This window comes from Pelodiscus sinensis, chromosome 2 (assembly GCF_052426305.1).
Source record: "Pelodiscus sinensis isolate ZL-2025 chromosome 2, ASM5242630v1, whole genome shotgun sequence".
NCBI lineage: Eukaryota > Metazoa > Chordata > Testudines > Trionychidae > Pelodiscus > Pelodiscus sinensis.
Genome location: NC_143053.1, coordinates 141404934 through 141429825, shown reverse-complemented (window position 1 = coordinate 141429825; position 24892 = coordinate 141404934). Strand labels below are relative to the sequence as shown.

The window sequence follows — 24892 nt, the reverse complement described above, 5'->3', positions numbered from 1 at the left end:
CCAGGGCAACCTGTAATATCTGGTGTGGGGAGTAGAATGTTGTCTACTCTGAAATAACAAAGAATCCCACACCTTTCTAGGCAATATCTCCTCTTGCTCCAGTGATACATTGCTCAAGGCATGCCCAACTATCTCCCATCCATGTACTCATCAATATCCTCCAGCAAAGCATAGCTGTAAATCAATGGTTTTACTGAAATCCATGAACATCCACTGAAATGCATTTAGCAGAATCTGAAACAAACCTTATAGGGTATGTCTATACTACCCCGCTAGTTCGAACTAGCGGGGTAATGTAGGCATACCGCACTTGCAAATGAAGCCCGGGATTTGAATTTCCCAGACTTCATTTGCATAAACTGGGCGCTGCCATTTTTAAATCCCTGCTCGTTCGAACCCCGTGCCGCGCGGCTACACGCGGCACGAACTAGGTAGTTCGGACTAGGCTTCCTAGTTCGAACTACTGTTACTCCTCATTCCACGAGGAGTGTTGCAATGTGCCAGTTAGACAGCAAAAGTATTCTAACTATTTCTGAAGTCATGGGATATCAGCAATGCGCTAACAACAAGTTGTTGTGGTGATTGAGTAATATGAATGTTCATGAATACAAGGGAAACAAACTGTGAAAAATAGAAAACAATAATGGGGATTTCAATTGTTCCCATATTTACTAGATATATACCTATTCAGAAATTCTAGAATGTTTCTAGACATAATTAATTATGGCTTCTTGGAGTTAGTCCTGGAAACCACAAAGGGCTGAGGCAATTCTTGATTTAGTCCCAAGTGAAGCATAGAATATGAGCCCAAAAAAATGATTATAGCTGAAATTTTTAGTAGTACACCAAAAAAGTTGACCACAATACCATTTCTCTTCAAAAGAGGAAACTACACAAAGATGAGGTAATGAATTAAATGGAAATGGAAAGGAACAATAACAAAAGTGAAATGCCTGCAAGCTGCATGGAAACTTTGTTTAAAAAACACCATAATAGAGACCCCAAAGTATAAAGAATTGTAAAAGGACCAAAAATAATGCCACCATGGCTAAACAGAATAAAAAAATAGAGGCAAAGAGGCAAGTTTTAAAAATCAAATCCTCCTAGTGATTAAAGCATTATGTGAAAACTGTCATCCAATTGTATTCAATATAAAATTGTGAGATTAGATAGACCTGTGTCTAATGTCTAAACTCACCCTTTTATGAAGTTTGGCTTTACTGGTTTCTCAAACTACAACTCAACATAATTGTCAGCCTAAACTTCCTTTTAGCTAGGATATTCTTAGCGTTTCATAGAATCATAAAAATTGGGGTTGGACGAGACCTCAGGAGGTCACCTAGTCCAGCTCTCTACTCAAAGCAGGACCAACTCCAACTGTTTCTGTCCTAACCAACTTACATCCTTCTATTAAGTGATGCACACCCACCTAACATTCTGATTGGAGACTCAGTCAGCACAACTTCAGCAACCTTCACCATCATTTTAACAGCTGTTAAAGAGCTCTCATGGGTGGGGAACCTACAGCCCAGTCTACATGGATCTGGCCCCTGAGACTCGGGGTGCCTCCACCCCCAGCATCATGAGCCACTGCTGATGCTCCAGCCCTGTGTTCCTCCATCTCCCTCCATCCCCGCAACTCCAACAGTGCTGGCTCTCTGCTGCAGAGAGGAGCCTGGAACCTTGCAGGTCAGAGTCAGGTAAGCCAGGGCCCAATTTGATCCACAGGTTCTGCCTGGCATGGGGGAGGAAGCAGCTACACACATTGCTGCTACCCTTTTTCCTCCCTCTCCCCCTGATGGGGAAATGGCAGCTCAGCAAAGCAGGGTCTGAAGTGGCCAATAGGAGCAACAGAGGGCAGCATCTGGAAGTGATGGAGCCAGGTCCATCCCCAGGGAGCTGAGCCAGGTAAGTACCCTCCTCTGCCATTGTCCAGACCCCATAACCCAGCCCACTCCTGCACTCCAATCTGGGCCCCACTAGGGTTACCATATTTGGACCCTAGGGCCCACAGAAACTGGTGTTTCTCTTCTAAGCAGGATCCACGTCATGGCTGGGTTTTTTTTATTTTTTTGTTTTTTTGCTTCTCACTTTTGTGTGGCCTCCAACTGATTTGTCTGTGGGTCATTGTTCCCCGATGCAAAAAAAGATTCCCTGCCCCAAGACTTCAGCAAACAAGCAGTCATGGGACAAGATGAAAGGTCCTCTCAGAGACCAGTAACTGGTAAAAGACAGAAAACAAAATATAGAAACTGTTTTTAGAATGGAAAGAGGTAAATAGCAGCATTCTTGGGGGCCTATAGGGGACCAGTTTTGTTCAACATATTCATAAATTATCTGGAAAAAGGAGCAAACAGTTGCAGATTATATAAAATTACTCTAGGTTGTTGGGTCCAACACTGTCTGCAAAGATATCTCACAAATTTGAGTAACTAGGCAACAAAGAGGCAAGTGAAATTCAGTGTTGATAAAGGCAAAGTAATATACACACACACTGAGCAACAATCCCCAGTGTGCATACAAAATAATGGGGTCTAAATTGGCTGTTACCACTGAAGGACAGATCACGTAGTCATTGTGGATAGTTCTCTTTCAAAAATCTATTCTATGTGCAGCAGCAGTCAAAAAAGCAAAGAGAATGTTAGGACCCATTAGGGAAAGGATAGATAATAGGACAAAAAACATCATAATGCTAGTATATAAATCTATAGTACACCCATATCTGGCAAGCTGCATGTAGTTCTTGTTAGCCCATCTCAGAAAAGATGTAATAGAAATGGGGAAAGTATAGAAAGGAAACAAAAATGATTAAGGGAATGAAACTGCTTCCATAAGAGGAGAGATTAAAAAGGCTGGGACTATTCAATTTGGAAAAGAGATGACTAATGGGGAATACATTAGAGGGCTATAAAATCATGAATGGTGTGGAGACAGTGAATAAGGAAGTGTTATTTACCCCTTCAATGAACCTGGGGTCACACAATGAAATTAAGAGTCAGTAGACTTAAAAAACCATAAGGATGTACTTCACAAAATGCACCGTAAACCTGTGGAACTCATTTCCAGGGGATGCTGTGATGGCCAAAAGTATAAATGGGTTGAAAAAAAGAATGAGGCTATGTCTAGACTACAGAGTTTTTCTGAAAAAAAAATCACTTACGTCCACACTGCAATTGTGTTCTTTCAGGGGAAAAAAATAGAAAGAATAGAGCTCTCTTGGAAAAAGGCATGTGTGGATGGGGAAAAGGGAATTCTTTTGAAAGAAGAGGAAAGAAGAGAAAGCACAGGTGCCCTGGTGACCACTCCATCCATAGTAATCACAGCTTACATGCGAGAGAGACCGCCCATTCAGTGTGGACGATATCTTTTGAAAAAGCAGATCACTTTTTTGATGAGCTTTGGCAGTGTGGATGCTCTTTCGGGAGAAGTTATTTTGGAAGATCTCTTCTAAAAAAGCTTCTTCCGAAAGAAACCTGTAGTCTAGATGTAGACTGAGATTAGTTATTGGAGGATGGATCTGTCAATGACTATTAGCCAAGAGGAGCACGGATGCAGCCCCAGTACTCTGGGTGTCCTTATGTTTCTCAGTGCCAGAAGCTTGGACTGGACAAAATGTGTTTTCTTTATTTTGGAGATATACGCTAAGAAACCTTGCAGAAAAGCTTCAACATTTCTTTTGCCCTTATTTTCTCTTTAATAGACAGTGCTCCCTATTACAGTCTCTTTTCCAGATGAACGAGCAATGATAATGTTTTATTTGTAATACTAGTACACATTTTTTCTGGGATCTGAAAATCTCTTTCAGTTTCAAGAAGCAATCCTGATTTCCTTGTGACTTCATTGCTGAGATTTCAAAATAGGGCGACCACCCGTCCCGTTTTTATCGGGACTGCCTTTTTTTTTTAAAGGGGGCAAAATATCCCATATTTGCTCACCTCCTGCTAGTCCTGGAATTCCCCGGTCAGCGCAGCCACAGCAGCCTCCTATTTGTGACTGGTGATAAAGCAGGTACCAGCACGTGGGGTCTGGAGTCAGGCAGGGTGCTGAGGGAGAAACATCGAAAGAAACCAGGTAGTAGTGTCTTCTCTCCCCATGCACCCTAAAGAAGGGGGAAAGTCTGCCAGCCTTTCCAGAACATGGAGCTGAAGCCCTGACCTCTGGCACCCCTCCCCCCAGAGCTGAAACCCTTTCTCTGGCACCCTCAACACTGGCTGCAGGTCCATTTCCACGTGGCCCTTGCTGTGGGGTCGAAGCCCTTTTGCCACCATGAAACTCAGCTTTGTTCCAGGGCGGTCCCAGCTGCAAAACAAAGCCCCGTTCTCAGGCAGCTCCCACCACAGGGCTGAGGCCCCAATTCCTGGGCTTGGTCCCCACTCTGTCGCATTTCCTCCCCGCCCTCCACTATGGAGCTGGAGCCCCAAGTGCCAGCGGCTCTCCCCCTTCCCCCGCACTCTCCACCCTGCATGCTGCAGCACTGAACTTCACCCCTGCAGCAGCACAGGATTGACAGGAATCCACAGGCACTCGGAGCCCACAGCACCTGCAGCTCCTCTTTCCCCCTCCCCACAGGGGCTGTATTCCTGAGCACCTGCAGCTCCTCCCCCCGCCACACACACACTGTGGGACTGAAGCCCCAAGTAACAGCAGCCCTCCATCCTCTTTGGGCTAAAGCCCCGAGCACTGGCAGCCGCTCCCCTGAGTGTCCTGTATTGGGCATAGGGAATTATGGTCACCCTATTTGAGAAGATAATTTATTCTTCAAATGTATGCACATATCCCACAGTAGGCTTTGGCTTGTGTGCCTGGAAGAAAATTTTTCTCAATACTTTATTTTGTTAATTGCCATTTCATTTATACTACTTAATTGTGCACTTATACGAACTCAGCAGTTAAATAATATAATTCCAAGGCCATTGGAATTACTTTCCATCATGGCAAATAAGACCAGACTCTAGCCCACTGACTATTATTCTAAATGCATCTTAGGCCCAATTCTGCTCCAACTTGGGGAGTTGCACTGCGTATCAGACAAGGGAGGATACGATCTTGTACAGATTTCCTTTTGTTGTATCACTGTCAAGCCTTAAAATAGTGGAATTTAAAAATTACATTAGCTTGTTCAGAAAGGTCTTAAAGTAATTGCTGTGCTATCTTGCCAGACAATTGAGTTCAGATTGTATTAGAAAATACTTATTTTTCACTCAGACTTTCACATTGCTAATTTTTGCTATGTAATCAATCATGTTATATTTGTCATCTGAGAAATGGGGTGAAAATGCATTTTTTAAAAACTATGCTTGAAAACCTCTTTCCCCATCTATTGCCTCACTATCCACTCCTTTTTCCCATTACAAACCAGATAAGTTGAAAGATTGCAACCTACATTTTGATTTAGATTGAAAATTAGGCTGATTGTTAAACATGGAATATAATAATAATATATGGATATATACCATCTCAGAACTGGAAGGGACCTTGAGAGGTCATCAAGTCCAGTCCCCTGCCCTCACAGCAGGACCAAGTACCATCTCTTACAACCAATAAAGGTTGTAAGAGATGAAAATGTGTATTAGGCAATAATAATGCATAGCATGTCCCAAAAATAATATAATATAACTGTGGGGACAAAAAGGCGTATTGAAAGGATTAAAGGAAGTAATATCAAAAATATTATAATTGTTACATTTAGAGGGGGAATAAGAGAGTACATGATAAAAATCTATGGAATAATACTTGATATAGAATCACATTTTCTCCATTTACCTTTCCTCAAAAGGCAAGAAGGGAGGGACGGCCAATGACACTGGAAGGCGATGAATGTAAAAGAGATAAAAGTAAAGACTTTTTTCAATCTATAATTAACCTATGAACTCTATTAATACAAGATATAATTGAGGCCAAGATCTCAGTAGGACTGAGAAAAAAGTTTTAACATTTCTATAGATAATAATAACACCATAGTATATCTTAATTAAGTTTGGATAGTAGTGTCTTCCCTCCCCATGCACCCTAAAGAAGGAGGGGAAGTTGGTAGGCATCTAAACACACTCAGCCTACGTCTACACTAGACCAGGCAGGTCAGCTTAAGATATACCATCTAGCTAGGCAAAATGCACAGTTGGATTCAGCTTCCCTTAAGCCAAGCCACCACAGCATCTACACTGCGGGAGGCCAACAGGAACACATGCTTCCATCAGCTTCCCTTACTCCTTGCAGAAGGAGGAGTACAGTATACCATTGGGGGCTGCCCTTAGCATTCAATTTTTGGGATCTACACTAGTCCCACTAACTCAAACACTAGTAGATCAACCTCCAGAGGGTCGATCTTCTCCATAGCATAGGAATAACGGTAGGAATAACAGTAGTTCAGAATAGGAAGCCTAATCCGAACTACCTAGTCCGTGCCTCGTGTAGCCGCGGGCACGGAGTCCAAACTAGCGGACATTTAAAAATGGCGACGACAGGCAAGATGCAAATGAAACCCGGGAAATTCAAATCCCGGGCTTCATTTGCAACTTCGGTTGCCTACATTAACCACCCTAGTTCGAACTAGGGTGGTAGCGTAGACATACCCTGAAGGAGTAAGGGACCCAACTGTACCACTCAGTAAGGTGAGGGATAACACTGATTCCCAGTGGACTCAGGACTTTATGGATCTGCCGGGTCTTTTACCAGAGAAAGAGCCTGGCACAGTAATATCTTAAACCTTTATTTATTAACAATTGATCGACAAAAGGCGCTCTCTAAGCATATTATGCTCATCACTCCCAATAAAGCAAATTAACTTTTTTTGATGGCCAGTCAAGATTAGATTATCTGGGGATTCTGGCTTCTATAAAATATGGTCAGCAGAGTGGTGAGGACTGACAGCTCTGACCTTGGGCTGTTAAGTTAAGATCTTCCAACTAAACCTTAGTTTATACAGTTAAAATGTGGATCCTACATAGCTATACCTTAGCCAATCATTTTAAACTAAAGTACAGCAAAGCAGTATTTTTCATCAGACCTTGGCCATTTTGAAACAATTCTTGAACTAAACTTATCCCATCACTTTGGTTGATTCAAAGCTTGTGAAATTAGTTAAGTGACAGACAGAAACAATGAAAGAATAAGACAAAGACCAAATCAATTTACAGTAGAGAAGTAGGGACTACAAACAAAAGAGAAGTATAAAATTCACAATCACAACTGTAGATAAGTGGTTTCTTGCCAGATCAAATGTGATCGAAGTTTTCTTCAAACAACTTGAGACCTGTTTCTTTATCTGGTGATAGTAGGTTGGGGTGGGCAAATATCAGCCTATGGGACAGATCCAGTCCACAGGTATTTACCAGCACTTCTGCAGGTATTGGGCAAGCGCAGGTCTCAGCTGCAGATGGCTGTTTGCGGCCAATGGGACTGGTGGGAAGCCGTGTCCCATTCTCTGCCACTTCCCACTGCTCCCTTTGGCTGTGAACAGCCATCTGTGGCCAATGGGAACTGCAATCACCCAATACCAGCAGAGATGCAGGTGAACATAGCGACAATAGCCTGCCAGATACTAACCCTGGAGTGCAACCACTTTTTTTATTGTCCACCCCATAGTAAGTATTATTAGGACAGAGGTGCCTTCTTAACAGCCTGATATTACATTGTTTTGGTGCAATGATGGAATATAAACTCTGAAACTTAGCTTCTGGCTGCTGTTTTTGCTGCAGAAAAAGGCCTCAGGCTACATCTACACTGCAGCCTTTGTCGACAGAGACAATGCAAATGAAGTGCACATTAGCATTTCTTGCTATCTCATTTGCATAGTCTCTTCCGATCCGTTTTGCAGAAGAGGTTTTTGTGCAAAAAACCTGCAGTGTAGACGGGGCAAAAAACCTTTTTGCACAAGATCCTGTATACCTGCTTTTTTGAGGAATAAGGGTTCTTGCACAAAAGAGTTTTTTGTGCAAAATGGCCCCATCTGCACTGCGGGTTTTTTGCCCAAAAAGCCTCTTCTGTAAAATGGATCGGAAGAGACTATGCAAATGAGAGTGCGAGAAATGCTAATGAATGCCTCATTTGCATTGTCTCTGCCGACAAAGGCTGCAGTGTAGACACAGCCTCAGATCTTACAGAATAGTGATAGAAATGTAGCCGTGCTACATAGTCCTGTTTTTTGTTTCAGATCTTACAGGACTCTCTCTCATATAAACTGCAAAGTGATTAATAAATGGGTGGGGGGAGATAGGAAGTCAGCAGCCTAAATAAAACCCTCTTAGCATGCCTTCTTGATAAGGTCTCTATCAAACTCTGATTGGAAGAGGAGGTTGTGCTGTTTCTACCTCATAACTTTTAGCCCACTGGGATGTGGCAAACCCAGATTCAATTCCCCCTGCTTTGCCAGACCCGGGGCGGGGGGGGGGGGGGGGCTTGAATAGGCATCTCCTACCTCTTACAGTAGTGCTTTAACTACAGAGTACTGTGAATGCTATATCTGCTGGGATAAGTAACGCTGTGACTGAAGCAGAAGTTTTGGATCCTGCATCTCCCATGTGAGTGTTCTAACTACTGGACAACAGACTGATTCTCTGTCCACAGAGAAACAGTCTTAACAGCAGAGAAAGAAAGCCAGAAAGATTCTGTATTCCAACGGTAAGGGTATCCACCTGGAAGGTGGAGGACAAAAGGATATATTTGAAGTTTTTCAGTTTGTTAGCCAGGCTCTGGGTAATAGTAAGGAAGTTGTGTCCCATCAAAATGGGATGATAAATAATGATTAAAAAGATAAGTTTTCGATCTAGCACTCATTCTTTTGAGGATAGTGAAGCAGAAATTCAAGATGGTGGGTTTTTTAGAGTAAGTACATTAGGGTTATAGTTTGAAAATTGTACTTTTCCATATATATTATTGATCTTTTGAAGAAATATACAAACACGTGGATTAAGTAAATTATGTAAAGGCAGATGTTCACTGACAAGTTTTACTAGAGGGAAGTCTACTTATTATTTTATGCTCTTCTCAGTCAGAAAAGCTGATTTGATTAGCAGCTCCATCCTCTAGCACTGCTGTTCAGTATACTAATAGCCTTATTATACATTTTGTGTCCTTGAGATAAGGCATAGAATTAGGTCTGATGCATGCTTGTGGATATTTAAACTCCCACTGAGTATTTAGAGAATCTGGCATTGCTGATCTCCATTAAGGATGTGAAATGGTTAACTGGCGTTTGCTAGTGAACCCTGGCAGCAGCCATCTGCATGGGGCCAAAGCAGCTCCTGCTATGGAGGGGTCAGCAGGCCAGGCGGCAGGACCCTACAGCCATGGCAGAGCCATGAAGTGGGCTAGGTACCAGGACCTAGATTAAAACAGTTAACTGATTTAACACCATCATTTAACTAGTTAACCATTTTAACATCCCTAATGCCCTTTGGCTAAATGTCCATACATAAATTTGTTTCTTGGATCCTTTAGGGAGAATGAAACAACATGCATATATTAACAAACTAATCCAAACTTTCTTTCCACTCCTAGTAATTTGCAGGTACTAATATTAACTTCTTTGGCCATGAGAGCAATTGGCAGGTTGTGCAGCCATCGCTACATTTTCAAATTTTTTCATTTTATAATTTCAAAACTAAAAAGGTCCATTTTCAGCCAGAAGAATTTGCAAATCTGAGCAGTCGGCACAATTCAGTATTTCTCTGCAACTTTAGGAGCAATTTTCCTACCACATCTACCTCATTTTATATTCCATGTTTTCACTTCTAAGAACACAAAGGCCAAACCATTTCCTAGAATTTGGTATCAACTCTGACTGAAAGTTTGAAACAGAAATGCTATGTATCTGTGAGTCAGCTAATGTGCACTACAAGGAGCATCTACCTCAGTGGTGAAAAGCTCAACACAAGGTAAGTGGATTTTTTTAGGAACAGTAGCTAAAAGAAGGTGTTACTATTAAAAACCCTTTGCAAGTTTTATAATCATAAATTGTTTTAAAATGAAGAGCTGTAAAAGGAATATTAATCTCCTTATTACTATTTGTAATTTGTTCCGCACTGTTGCTGAATTTGGCACCATATCAAAGATAAAGAAATATGTGGCTGCTGCTCAGAAAAACTTTGTCTGCACTTATAGCTATGGGAGTCAAAAATGAATATGGAGCCCTGTAATGTGATGAGGTCTTAATCTTTTGTAATACTGACCCATGGCAGATGAGGCCAGGCAATTAAATTCAATCTGTAGTATCAGCACTTTTGTGTGCTAAACATTCATTACATATTGACAGATATAAACAAAATCTTTGGGGAAAAAATGAATTTAATTAAAACCTGAACCTCACAGAATGGTGAAAAATAGAGGTTACCGAGGTAATCCAGACAACGAGCCACAGCCGCAAAAGGCATTGCAATACTAAATGACACAGCATCTAACTTTTCAATGCCTAGAACAGCGGTTCTCAAACTTTTTGGACTCCGGAGCCCTTTAGATGCATAAAAATTTATGCGGAGCCCCAGCAGTCCACTGATTGTATGTGTTGTACCTATCGATGTTTCCAGTTTGTCAACCTTGCAGAGCCCCTGGAGATGTCTCGTGGAACCCCTGGGGCTCCACGGAGCACAGTTTGAGAAACACTGGCCTAGAGAATCACAGGAATAATGCTGTAATCCACTAAACCTGAGTTAGGCACCTAGGATCTCTGTGCAATCAACGGGGAGAGAGAGATGCCTTAGAATACACTTCAGAGAAGACAGCACATTAGGCAGGGAGCCACCTACCTTAGATGACGCTAAAATTTACCTCTCTCTCAGAAATAGGCACCTAAATCCACACTGAAGGGAGAAGCCTATTTCTGTTTAGCAATCCACGACTGGGAATTGGCTCCTTACAGTCAGATAAGGAGACTAAGGGTTTTTACAGAAATTAATTGGCCATACAAAACGGACAAAGAATCATCATTCCATGCAGTCACATGACATAGTGAGGCCTCCTAACCTAGTGCTGCAATATTTTGCCATGATATTTTATGATGAAGTTGAATCATGCTGACAGAACTTTGTGATATGAGTATCGCTACACAATGTCAGGACATCATTGCTGGAACTATTGTGTTACTGGCTGTGCTACCACTTGATGAAGATGTGGTTTTCCAGCTTTCTATATTGGAGTACCATAGAAAAAGACCCTTGAAAAAAAGATACATTGTCCATACATCCAACTAAACACATGAAGAAACAAACTGAACAGCTTTAGAGATGTACAGGATCCCATGGAAAAAACAGGACAACTTTCTTTTTAGCAATATGTCCACAAATACAGTGAATTACGTTCTGGTGTCTGGCCTTCCATGCATTTGCTTTCTGGCTGTTCTATACTGACACAATAGCTTACTTGCAACCAAGAGAACCTTCTGTTCAGAGGGAAGCAGCAGTGCAGTTTTACTGCCCTAGGCCTTGCCTAATGATAAAACAAACTATCCAGGCCAAGCAGAACTTGGAAACCTGCTAACTATGAGTGACGAGCTGTTCTCCGGGTTATAAACTCTGGGATTTATTCTTAAACCAGTAAGTCCCCTGGCACAGGATGCAGTATTGAACATCTGCCTACAAACCCACAGTCAGTGATATATTCCTCCCAGATCTGATGCAGCATTTCTTAGATCAGGGTTTTTTTTAAGCCAGATGCAGGAGGAGAACAAAGAAGAGCAGGGAGGGAAGAACACACATTCAGCATTGTGTGCACTTAGAGCAGAGGTGGGTTTTGCCTGTGAAATTCAGATCAGTAGCTAGCTATCAAACTTCTTAAAGTCTGATGGTGTTTGAATCCAGGGAATTGGCTTAGGGCCCATATTTGATGCTCAGTTAAAAGAGACGCATTTTCATTATCAGTAGCTCTCTGGGATTTCCTGCACAAACCCTTAAGGATTAATCAAAGATAGAAATAATGAAATGGGTATCAAAATGGGTCAGAGTTACTGAAATAATTTTATAGTGGGGGTGCTGATACTAGAAACTATGTGAACCATTTATTTGGCACCCTGAACTTCCCTATTGCCTGCACCATTGGGTCTGACAAATCTGTTGCCTTTAAAACAGAGGGAATAGAAATGTAGGCACCTAGGCCTACGTTGTTTCCAAAGTCCTTACTCAGCAACCCCCATACTTTGTTCTGTGTGCAAAAGGATGGTAGAGGGATCAGAGTTAGTTGGCAAGCTATTCCCTTTCTTGCTGGCCAGAGTAAGAGATTGGACTCCCTGAGGCAGAAGGTGCTATTCCCTAAGGCTATGTCTAGACTGCAAGCCTCTTTCGAAAGAGGCTCTTTCGAAAGATACTTTCGAAAGAGCCTCTTTCGAAAGAGAGCATCTAGACTGCACGCGGAATTTCGAAAAAGCAAGCCGCTTTTTCGAAAGAAAGCACCCAGTGAGTCTGGATGCTCTTTTTCTAAAAAGCCTGTTTGCTTTCAAGAACGCCTTCTTTCGAAAGAGCACTTTCGAAAGAAGGCGTTCTTCCTCGTGGAATTAGGTTTACCACCGAAAGAAAAGCCGCATTCTTTCGATTTAATTTCGAAAGAACGCGGCTGCAGTCTAGACGCAGGTGAAGTTTTTTCGAAAAAAGGCTACTTTTTTCGAAAAAACCCCTGAGTCTGGACACAGCCTAAGAAAGGGAGGAGTCACTTGCTCACAAGAGCAAGTGGGAAACAAAGGTGGAATTGTGTCTTCTTAAGGTGCAGTTCCTTCCCAGAGCTTCTCCCAGCAGCGCTGTGCACTGCCACCCACCTCTGGGCTGAGCCACTTGACTAAGGCCGGAAGATCAACACTGCGGCATTCGATCTTCCAGAGTTTGATTTAGCAGGTTCAGTAAAGACCCGCTAAATCGAACACTGAGAGCGCTTCCATTGATGCTGGAATTCCTACATCGCACAAGGAATAAGGGAAGTCAATGGGAGCATTTAAGGTACGTCAACTCCAGCTACAATTTTTACACACCTGGAATTGCATACGTTAAGCCAACCTTCCCCATAGTGTAGATCTGGCTTCAGTGGAGTCCAATTGTTACAGATCTTCTGGAGCACTCTTGTAAGACAGGAGACTGTTTATTAAGCATTGTTTCTTATACACAATTCATTGTACCAGTGAATAATAATTCTCTGTATTTAATGAATATGGTATTCTCAGTTGCATTCTGAGCTGACCTTCACTTTCAGAATGGAGTCCAGTTTTCAAGTGTCCATCTAAATCTGTCCCATAAATGTGGACATTAGGGTATGCAAGTACCTATTCTGTGCAGCCTTTAAATTCCCATGTATATATCTAAGGATTGCATTAGCCCTTTTGGCCACAGTGTCACATAGGGAGCTCCAGTTCAGATGATTATCTAAAATGTCCCCCCGTCCTCCCAGTCTTTATCTCCTCTTCCTAGGAGAGTCCTACATTCTGTCAGCATGATCTATATTTGTCATTCCTAGCTGTATGTATTTAACCATATGAAATCATATATTGTTTGCTTGTATCCAGTGTGCCAAGAAACTGTAACAGTAACTTGTATACTTAATTATTTACTGTTTCTCCAATTTTTGTGCCATCGGCAAACTTTAATAGATGATATTATGTTTTCTTCCAAGTCATTGGTAAAAAAAAAAGTTAAATAGCCAAGGTAGGGCCAGGAACCAATGCCACTGATAACTTTAATCAGGTCAGATGACTACATAAGGCCCCCCGGCTTTCTAGTAAACCAGTTGGTATCAATTGAACTGACCTACCTTACAAAACAAAACACACACAAGAGAGTGCTTAAGTGTCAGATATCCATGGAGACATTTCCCATTTCACAGTTTCTCTCAGTTCTCATTTTCTTTTAGCTGAGAACAAATTACAGGGCTGAAAAAGCAACTATTGTCAGAAATCCATCATTGTTTGTTGTATATTTTTCCCGCAATAAAAAATAAACAATGTCAGGGGAAAACAGCATTAATGTTGTTCTGGTCTCATACTGAGTTTCAGAACCATCAAGGCAAAGAGGAGCCCATTATAATACTACACACAAGTACATATTTTCCCTTTATATGTAATGAAATATGGGCAAATATGGGTATACTTATGCGATCAATACAGCAGAAAAGATAGAAGCCATTACTTATTTTAACAAAAGTTTAAAGGACGACCTCTCAGCAAAGTGCTAAGGAAAGCAAACACAACAGGAATTTCACTTCTGCCAAGATAATTACTTTCTTTTAGTCTGGAAAGGACAACAATAGATTTATACATTTCCCTAGAGTTCTTTAGAACAAGCATTTTCACGCTGCCAATACCTTTGTGACTGCTAAGCAATGACAGAGCTCTGCTGCTACCTTCATAATCATTACTTTTATTGAATTCATGGCTAGAGACCTTTCTAAATTCCTGTTTGTGTTTCATGGAGAGTACCATTCACATCCATCACCACGGAACTTTATCTGTCTAAATACACCTTCTTTGTATTATGTAGCTTCTAGATCCCTCTTACTGTATATTTATGGGCAAAACCAGTTCACATCTGAAGCTGTAATCATGCAAAAGTGAGGAATTCTGAATTAAAATTCACAAAGCAGCTTTTGCTCTGCCTCCTTTCACATATGTACCCCTGTTGAAGTTTGGATTACATGCTTTCACAGTGCACATTTCAGAGGGACCTTTGGACTCTGTTTGAGAGAAAAGAGTTCTCCTTTGTGGCTGCTCTCAGGATGAGGCGTATTTGCAAAGGGCAGAGAAAGGGTTCTGAAAATGGTCCCAGTTGTTCTCTCTGACAGGACATTCTCTCTCTTTCTTCAAATGAAGGTAAGGGACTCCCAAAAGAGCTAGCCTGGCCTGAAGGGGCATGTCTACACAGCAGGGCTAAACTTGAAATAAGCTACCGAACTAGAGCTATGCTAATTGCATAACTTACGTTGAAATAGTTTATTTCAACTTTTGGTGCAGTCTACACCGCAGTTAGAGAGATCACTCTTCCCTTAACTTCCCTTACTCCTCGTACAATGAGGTTTACAGGAGTCAGAGTAAGAAACCTGTTATTTCAAATTTATTTCAAAATAACGGGCTTGCTGCGTAGACACACAATATGTTATTTCAGAATATGACAATGGGGGAGGTTTAGGTTGGAAATTAGGAAAAACTATTTCACTAGGAAAGTGGTGAAGCACTGGAATGGGTTACCTAGGGAGGTGGTGGAATCTCCATCCCTAGAGGTGTTTAAGTCTCGGCGTGACAAAGCCCTGGCCGTGTTGATTTAGTTAGGATTGGTCCTGCCTTGAGCAGGGGGCTGGACTTGATGACCTCCTGAGGTCTTTTCCAGCTTGATGATTCTATAACATTATTCCAAAATAACACTGCTGTGTAAACATACCCAAGGTGATCTGCATATACAAGGATGGGCATGACACAATACTGAACACTAAACAAAAGGTAAATGCATACTGGAAAGCGGGACACACACACATAGGGAAAATAGCACTAATTGTGTCCATAGGCAGCATTTGGCTGGACCCTGATTGGGGTCTAGGAATAGACTTCCATAGAACCAGCAAAGGATCTCCACGTAGCCCTACACACTAGGTATATGTTTACACTGCAGCTTTAGGCTAAAAGGATGTTCAATTGTGGTGCAGACATTTGGGTTTGGACTGGAGCCCAGGCTCTTGGACCGTAGGAAGGGGGAGGGTTGTGTAGCGCTCTCTCTCTCTCTCTCTCGGGGGGGGGGGGGGAGGAGGCAGGGAGGAGGGGAGAGAGAGGGGGCAGAGTGTGTCCATCCAGCAGTGCTACCTGTTAGTCCTTAGTCTCTTGAGGATTGGATTCACTCCAATTATTGTAATAAAAACAAACTGAATCCAGCTCTGGGCCAAAATACTCATGCAGTAGGTCCCAAGCATAGAAGCATAGGGTTTTTACATGCCCACATTAACAATCATTTTCATAGAAGCATTATAATTACTCTCTCAACATGGTGGCATGGAAAAGAAGATTAACAGTGGTCTGAGCAAAATAATCAGATGCAATTGTTATTCCGCAAGGTAATAGCATTTTATTCTCCATATGGCAGCTAAGACAGGTATGATGGATAACGAGGTTGTAAATGTGCCCGTTTGTTGGCTCTGTTCCTACAATACCTTAAACCATCCATGACCTAATTTGCACATCTTGTCATCAATCATTAACAAAGATTTTTCAGGCTGCAGATGAATAGCCTGACATTCTGTTTGCATTGGTTCGGGTGAAGGACAGATTATTATTTTTTATGAAGACAAAACAGAAAAATCCATAAGAGACACACTACCTGACCCTGGGCAGCAGTGACTTAGGACTGGTGTCATATGTTGTTTAATTAGCAGGTTCAAAGCTTGCAGCAACCAGAATATATCACTATAGATGTGCCAGAAATGATACGCTGCATTTCATTTACCATATGACTCCAATGCATTTGAGGTCGGTTTCAAAGGAGGAATGAGAAAATAATTGTAGATTAATAACTACAAGAAAACCAAATTTCAGGCCACATACTGCAATGAGATGTCCACATGGTGAACCCTCTGCCCACAAAGTGTCTCACTGACAATGGCAAAAGAAGCAGGGCAGAGAAAATAGAGGAAGACGTTCAGAGATCTTTGCAAATACCAGCCACTTTGTCGACACAATGCATAGTCATGAGAAGTGAGATTTAATAAGGATGGGAAAAAAGGAGGATCAATGAGACAAAAGAAAGGATGGACTATGGTGAAAAGCTGATAAGAATTATAGGACTTGGATGTAATTAGGGCTTGATAATTTAGCTAAAGAGAGTAAAGCCTGAAATAAAGATTTACAAACATGAAGGGAGTGAACATACTACATTTTTCTTTGGCAACATAACAATTCATTCAAATCCAACCTGTCCCCCATTTGGAAATTTAAATGTGATTGTTTTAGAATTACAGTGGCAATATTATTGTTTCTATTGCAGCTTGAACTAGCTTTTCCATCATAAAAATCAAACTGTTAATAATTAACATCTCAATCCTTGCAAATTACATTAAAAATTATTTTACCCTATAAAGTGGATTTGTAAAAATGCACTGAGAAGTTCTATGTTTATTTTCTTTCACTTTCTGTATCAAAGTTACTTGGTTTTCAATGCAAAGATGAGACTTTTTAATTGAAAGTGCTGAAAACTCAGCCTGGGCATGTAAGGTGGGTTTTCTTTTATACATGCATCATCATCCAAATTAAAAAGTTTTTGCAGGCCCATTTAAACCTTCAGTGACATCTATGCAATCCCATGGCCTTCAATGAATTTCTATAGCTGTAACAGACTGGAACTAAAGTACACAGTTCTTGTGATGATACACAAGATGGAATGGAATCTGTTGTTCCCATAGGATCCAGATCTGTAAATGCATCCTCGCATTCTTAAAGTCAGTCTTGTGAATAAATGTTTGCAGAACCAGGCTACATCTATAGTACAAGTTTAAGGTTTGAGCCCTTGCTGTGGAGGCTAGGACTATAACAGAGTTTAAAGAGAAGCTAGATAATTTTATGGAGGTTAGGTCCATAAAAGGCTATTAGCCAGGGGATAAAATGGTGTCCTTGGCCTCTGTTTGTCAGAGGCTGGAGACAGATGGCAGGAGACAAATCGCCTGATCATTGTCTTCGGTCCACCCTCTCTGGGCACCTGGTGCTGGCCACTGTCGGCAGACAGGATACTGGGTTAGATGGACCTTTGGTCTGACCCAGTACGGCCGTTCTTATGTTCTTATGTTCTTATGCAAGCCTAATCTTACTTGCTGTCATCTGAGTTAGCATACTAACAATAGGGCTGCGTCTAGACTGGCATGATTTTGCGCAAATACTTTTAATGGAAAAGTTTTTCCGCTAAAAGTATTTGCGCAAGACAGCGTCTATACTGGCATGTGCCTTTGCGCAAAAGATTTGCTTTTGCGCAAAAGCATCTGTGCCAGTGTAGACGCTCTCTTGCACAAGAAAGCTCCGATGGTTATTTTAGCCATCAGGCTTTCTTGCACAAGAAATTAACGTTTCTGTCTACACTGGGCAGGAGCGTCAGAGTATTTGCGCAAGAACCACTAATTTTGTACATTACAAAGTCAGTATTCTCGAGCAAATACGTGCGGCCAGTGTAGACAGACGGCAAGATTTTGCGCAAAAGCATTTGCTTTTGCGCAAAATCATGCCGGTCTAGACACAGCATTGTAGCAAAGAGGTAATAATAGTTCATGTTAATATAGGGACTCAATATATAAAAGGCACAGGTTGTTTTTTGTTTTGGGGTTTTTTTTTGGAACTGAACTTTAAACCTAACCTTAATAATGAGTTATCTTCTAGAAACAGAATATATTTTTCCTCAAAAAATGCTATTTATTTAAATTTCTGAGTAATTTAAAAATGTATCAGATTTTTCCATCAAAGCATAAATGTAAGTTCAAAACTTAATTTAAAAAAAAACCTAGAAAATCTGATATAATTCTGCAATAGCATGGTCTTAGCATGCTGAGACTTGAAGGGTGGGATTTTTATAAGGGACTTAAGAATTCATTGGGAGTAAGTACCTAATTTTCTTAGGTCTCCATTGAAAATCTCAGCCTTAAACACAGTAGTCCATGATATCGAGTGATGTTAGACATTATTTGAATATGAATGTAAATATCTGAGTGACTAATATTAATAAAGATAGTTAGTTGTTTTAATCATCATTCATGTCTTTTAGGGAAGGTAATATTAGTAAATATATGCCTGTATTTATTGTCTGAACTTTTGCATGATTTTTATTGTCTGCCCTATAAGAATTCATGAACTAAAGGAGTTGTATTATGTACTGCATTAAATAAATATATAAATATTTGTGCCACCACATGCAAGTGCACAAATATGAATATTTTATAAGCTCATTTTACTACAGGTTGACCCTCTCTAGTCCAGGACCCTTTGGTCCAGTAACATCTGTGGTCTGGCATGATTTTAGTTAGCTGGATGTCCACTTATCATGGGGATGGCCAAGTTTCCTGCAGTCCCATAAAGTTTGTTTACAGCTATCACACCTGGCTCTCAGTGTTCTGTGCTGTTATTTAGCTCTAATATACCCCTAACTGTCTTCTAAGAGTCCAGTAAGCAGTGGAAGTGTTGGTAATGATGATAGACAATATTGACCTCTCATGGTTCAGCACCGGTTAGGTCCCGAGGATGCTGTACTAGAGAAGTTAATGCTGTACAATAGAATTCACTCTTTGTAAATAGAGTACAGCCAAAGTAAGTAGCTACGGAATCAGTTGGTACAATAACTTGGATAAAATAGCTTGTGTATGGTTGGTTGATATCCAGGCTGTGACTGCATTTCCTTACAGTGATGAAGTAAGCAAGAATATACTTGAGTATCCTCATATGGAAACAACACGTGTTCAGAAGCTTATTTAGACTATAAGTTCTCCAAACTATTATGCAGCATCTAAATAAATGGCCAATGTAACACTCATCTTCAAGTGTACTTAGCTCCCATTAAAGTTAGTGGAAGATATGGGCATGCATACAAGGGCAGACTATGTCCTTAGGTCTGGGACAGGCAACTATGAAATGAGTCATCTTTCCTCTTTTCTCCATCAGAGACATTATTACTTCCCCTTGCTAAGAGTGAGCCTGTTCACTGTTCCTCCTTACTGCTACAATTACTAAGGAAAGCAGTAAGGAACTCTATCTCCACCATGAAATACAATGGGTTACTTTGTGAGGGTATTGTGCTTTCTGAGATGTCTGACAGCAGCAGACTTCCTGACCTAAACATTTTTTACTGTTTTGTATCTCTGTACCATATATAATTAGGATTCAAGGCACAGTCTGTTGCCTACTGAAAACAATGTGAGTCTATCCATAGGCTTCAGTGGGCATAGAGTCGAGCCCTTAGCCTCACAAATTGTCTTCTCCTATTTCATTTCTACTCTAACTTTGGAAGATATTTTAGACACAATTTTGTAAGTGTTTAGTCTCAAAAATGTTTTGATTAAGTGAAATATTGAAATGATTGTTTTAATTGAAAACTGTGGGACCTAATGATAAATAAAATCTGTTACAGAATTTTCTTCCAAATTAGGAAATCTGAGAACTGCAATTCAGAACAACAGTGTAAAATCTTAAGTAGTGTAATTGTCTCTGAATTCCAAATTTGAGGTCCTGGAAAGCCATGCTAATACTTACAATATTTCTTTATTAGGCATGCAAAACACCCCAAAATTGGTTCAAAAATCATTAGGGGGCAGATTTTACCACATTCACACATGTTGAATAGTACCCAAGTCAAGTTGTCTCATTACAACTAATGAGACCAGTTAAGTAGTAAGGAACATACTTACTGGCTACATATTTTTTAGATTTCATACTATATCATCAATTCTTTCTTTCACAAATCCTTATGTAGTATTGAATTTCACTAATAATGTCTTTCACTGCTCTTCTTATCACTACAGACTTACAGATTTTTAACAATCTCTTACAACTATATGGGGCAAATACAGAGTTATCAATGAATTATGGCATCAGAAGGATATTTTGTAATACAAGAAAGAAAAGATTCATATCTTTCCAGACCTGACTCAGGCAACCAAATCTTCTTGGGAAAGATTTCTAAATCCTATAGTGGATTTAGCTTTATTATAAATCAATTTCTCACTATATTTTCTAGACCATTCCCTTTTCACCGATAATGTAATACAAATATTTGAGTAAAAGTTGGTTGTGCTCATTCATGTGAATTCTTCAGACACAAAAAGCCTTCCTTTAGGCAAGGGAATTAAGGATGCAGTATGTTGAGAGACTTACTCAAATGATGGTGAATACTTTCTACTGAGTACTAAATGCATCCAAAAATATCTCAACTTCTTAGCTGATGCATGGCCAGATTTTTGTAACCATAATTTTGCAGTGGTCAGACGGGCGAGGCAATGGTCAAATTCATTTAAGATTTTATAGTACATTTAGTTGCACTTGGATAAAGCAGAAATCCTGAATAGGCTTTGAGAGAAAAGTCCGTTTTACTGTAACCCAAAAATTGATTTTCCAAAGCTCAGGGACCTCAGAAAGCTATCTTATGTAACCAAAAGGAGACCCTTGTGATATTGTTTAAAGAAAGATGAAAATGTCTGAGGGCATATGGGAAAAAAATGGAAAAATATGTTTTTGTGACTCCCATCTTGGAATGCTACACTTTCACTCTGGCTATAGGATTAAGTATCTGGGATTAAGTCACCATTGTTTATATATTTATTTAAATTTCTACTTTACAGATATACTTAATGTATTGAGAAATTAATTTTTCCTTTTTCTGTAGGGAGACAGTGGTCTTGAGTGGATCCAACAGTAGACAAGGACTCAGAAGATTTGGTTTCTATTTGTTCTCAGCTATTAGTGGGGGAGGGGATGACCTTGGGCAAGTAACTGTTCCTCAGTTTCCCCATTTGTAAATTGAGGATAATGAAGCAATGTCCTTTATAAAGCTTTGTGAGATTTACCAATGAAAAACACCATATTAGAATAGTACTTACAATTTCTTTTATATTATTTATATTAATACAATCTTTAAACCATTTAGGTCCAGATTCATAGATTGCCAAGGCCAAAAGCAACACTGTGATCACCTTCTCTAGCCTCCTGTATTACATAGGCCACAGAACTTCTCCAATATAATTCACAGAGCACAGATTTTTGCAAAACATCCACTCTTAATTTTAAAACAGGCAGTAATAGAAAACTCATGTTGACATGAACAAAGAAAAGAAATCCACTATCGGGGAGGGATAAGTGCAAAACTGATTGGAGAACCACTCCCAGAGAGTAATCATCTATGATTCACAGTCATGCTAAAAGGACATAACAAGTGGGGTCCTGCAAGAGTCAGTTTTGGGACCGGTTCTGTTCAATATCTTCATCAACAATTTGGATAATGGCATTGAGAGTACACTTATGAAGTGTGAAGATGATACCAAGCTGGTGCTTTTCTGATAAGATTATGATCCAAAATGATCTGGACAAATGGAGAAATAGTCCAAGGTAAATAGAGACAAATGCAAAGTACTCCAATACTATCATTTTATTATTTAAAGTCTGAATGATTTAATAATTAATAGATCATCTGGATGGAATTGTCTGACATCAAGTATAACACAGGCTACAAGACTTCCCTAAATTGATTCCTGTTTGAATTAGAGCAGGGGTGGGCAATAATTTTTAACTAGGGGCCATATCAGAAATTTTTTAAGTGGCCCCGGGCTGCTCTGGAAGGGGCGGGACCTCAGGCAGAAGGGGCGAGGCCGGGACATTTCTGTGCTTCCCCACCCACAGATCCAAATTGGTCTGGGGAGCGCACAAAGTCTTAGTCATTCTCCCCCACCCCCTAAGAGAACCGCCAGCTCTTCAGAACAGCTGGGAGTTCCCTCTAGGTACCTGTGCCCCTGGCAGCAGGAGGAGACTTTGTGTACTCTCCCTGCTGCCCCCAGGTCAATCAAAGCCTGGGGAGGGTGAGCACATGAAGTCTTTCGCTCCCCACCCCTGCCCTGCAAGGAAGCGCCGTGCTTCGAGTCAACTGCCAGCTGAGTAGCAGCTGCTGGTTGACTAAGTACTGAGCCCCTTGCAGGATGGGAGGAGACTTCACGTGCTCCCCCTGCCCCTAAACCCTGATTGGTCTGGGTATGGGAGGAGCATGTCAAGTCTCCTCCCACCTTGCTCCCATCCTGCAAAGAGCAGGCAGCACTTACAAGCACCAGGCCCCTCACAGGGTGGGAGGAGACTTTGCACGCTCTCCCTTCCCCCAGGCCAATCAGGGCTTGGGGGCAGGGGTTGCTCACAAAGTCTCCTCCTGCCTGGCTAGGAGATCGTGGAGCTTCTAAACATCGTGCTCTCCTTGCAGGGTTGGGGTAGGGCAGGAGACATCACGTGCTTACCTCCACCCCCAGACGCTGATTGGCCTGGGAGTGGAGGGAGTGGTAGGGCCCCCATGGGCTGGATCAACTTGCCTGGCAGGCAGGATCCAGCCAAAGGAAGCCTTTTTGCCCACCTCTGAACTAGAGCGTTTCTGTTAGGAAAAAACATCCAAACTTAATTTAAAAATTACTAATGATGGAGAATCCAACATAACTGCAGGTAGAATATTCCAGTTGGTTAATAACTATCATTGTTAAAATGGCACCTCTTAGCAGCACTTCAGAGAAATTCTCTCTTCCATATGATCTGATGTTCTTTCCTGCCATTACTCAGCCCATAGCTTCCATCATTTACTAGGAGCTAGAGCACTTTTCTCTTTCTGGCTTAATCCTCCAGCTAAGTCATATTAAAGTTCTCCCCCTACCAGGGTATCATCTAAATCTTTCAGACTGCTTCCAGTGTTCCCCAAATGGGCTTTTCTTAGGGTATGTCTAGACTGCAGGTTTCTTTCAAATGAAGCTTTTTTGGAAGAGATCTTCCAAAAAAAGTCTTCCGAAAAAGAGCGTCCACACTGTCAAAGAGCATGGAAAAAGTTATCTGCTTTTTCAAAAGATAGTGTTCACACTAAATGGACACTATCTCACATTTAAGCTGTGATTACAATGGGTGGAGTGGCCATCTGGGCACCTGTGCTTTTTCCTGGAGGCCTCTTCTTTTGAAAAATCTCCCTCTTCTGTGTCCACATATGCCTTTTTCTGCAAGAGCTCTTTTGGAAAAGGCATTCTTCCTCGTAGAATGAGGTTTACCAATGTCAGAAAAAATCCTGCATTCTTTCGATTTGTTTTTCAAAAGAACGCAATAGCAATGTGGACGTAAGTGAAGTTTCTTCAGAAAAATGGCTGTTTTTCTGAAAAAACTCTGCAGTTTATTCGCACCCTTAGGCTATGTCTACACTGCAGGCTTCTTGTGCAAGAACTTTTTGCGCAAGAGTTGGCTTGTAGTATGGACGCTTTGTAAGTTTTTGTGCAAGAACAGCCATTCTTGTGCAAGAAGCCTGCAGTATAGACATAGCCTTAGTGTGTTACTACAGCAGTGACTTGTAAGGGAAGTTGGCCCAACCCTCCACACTGGCTTCAAATCCAGAGATCCTCAACCCAACAGAGGCATTATGAACTCCTTTCTCCTGTTTGAGATTCCCTTGTTTTATTTATCCAAAGAACACAATAGCTCTTTTGGCCAAAGTTTTGCATTGGGAGTTGATGTCCAGCTGATTATGCGCCACAGGGCTTCCTACGATAGACTCTCCCATTCTATACATATGTGCTGTGTCTACATTGGCAATGATTTTGTGCAAAAGCAGCCACTTTTGCTCAGAATCTTGCCACCTGTCTATACTGGCCGCGAGTACTTGTGCAAGAACACTGACGTTCTAATATATAAAATCAGTGCTTCTTGCACAAATACTCTGATGCTCCCGCACGGGGATAAGCCCTCTTGTGCAAGTGTTCTTGCGCAAGTGGCCAGTGTAGACAGGCAACATGAAATCTTGCACAAGAAAGCCCGATGGCTAAAATGGCCATCAGAGCTGTCTTGCGCAAGACAGAGTCCACGCTGGCACGGATGCTTTTGCGCAAAAGCACATCTCTTGCACAAAAGCACATGCCAGTGTAGACGCTCTCTTGTGCAAATGCTTTAACGCAAAAACTCTTGCGTTAGAAGTATTTGCGCAAAATCATGCCAGTGTAGATGTAGCCATGTTCTTTGCTCTTAGATGTACACATTTACATGTAGCTGTATTATAACACACATTGTTTGCTTCTGCCCAGCTTCCCAAGTGATCCAGATCACATTGTGTGGTGCAGTGGTCAAAGCTCACACCTGGCCATGCATGTTTAAGGAACTGCACTGGGCTCAGACAACCCCACCCTGTCACATGTGCAAGAGATGTATAACCTGAGTTAAAAGGAGGCAAAACAGCTCATTTGTGGGCAGACCAGGGAGGAGAAA

At 41.2% G+C, this 24892-nt stretch overlaps 1 long non-coding RNA gene across 1 annotated transcript in view; it reads right to left on the bottom strand.

The window, feature by feature from the left end:
- Positions 1–3687: 3687 nt before the first annotated feature.
- The window catches only part of LOC142827227 (uncharacterized), a 61269-nt gene continuing 40064 nt past the window's right edge, over positions 3688–24892 (bottom strand). Inside the window, exon 3 of the long non-coding RNA XR_012901811.2 lies at positions 3688–4043. This is a non-coding gene — a long non-coding RNA (uncharacterized LOC142827227). The remainder of the gene's footprint in view (positions 4044–24892) is intronic.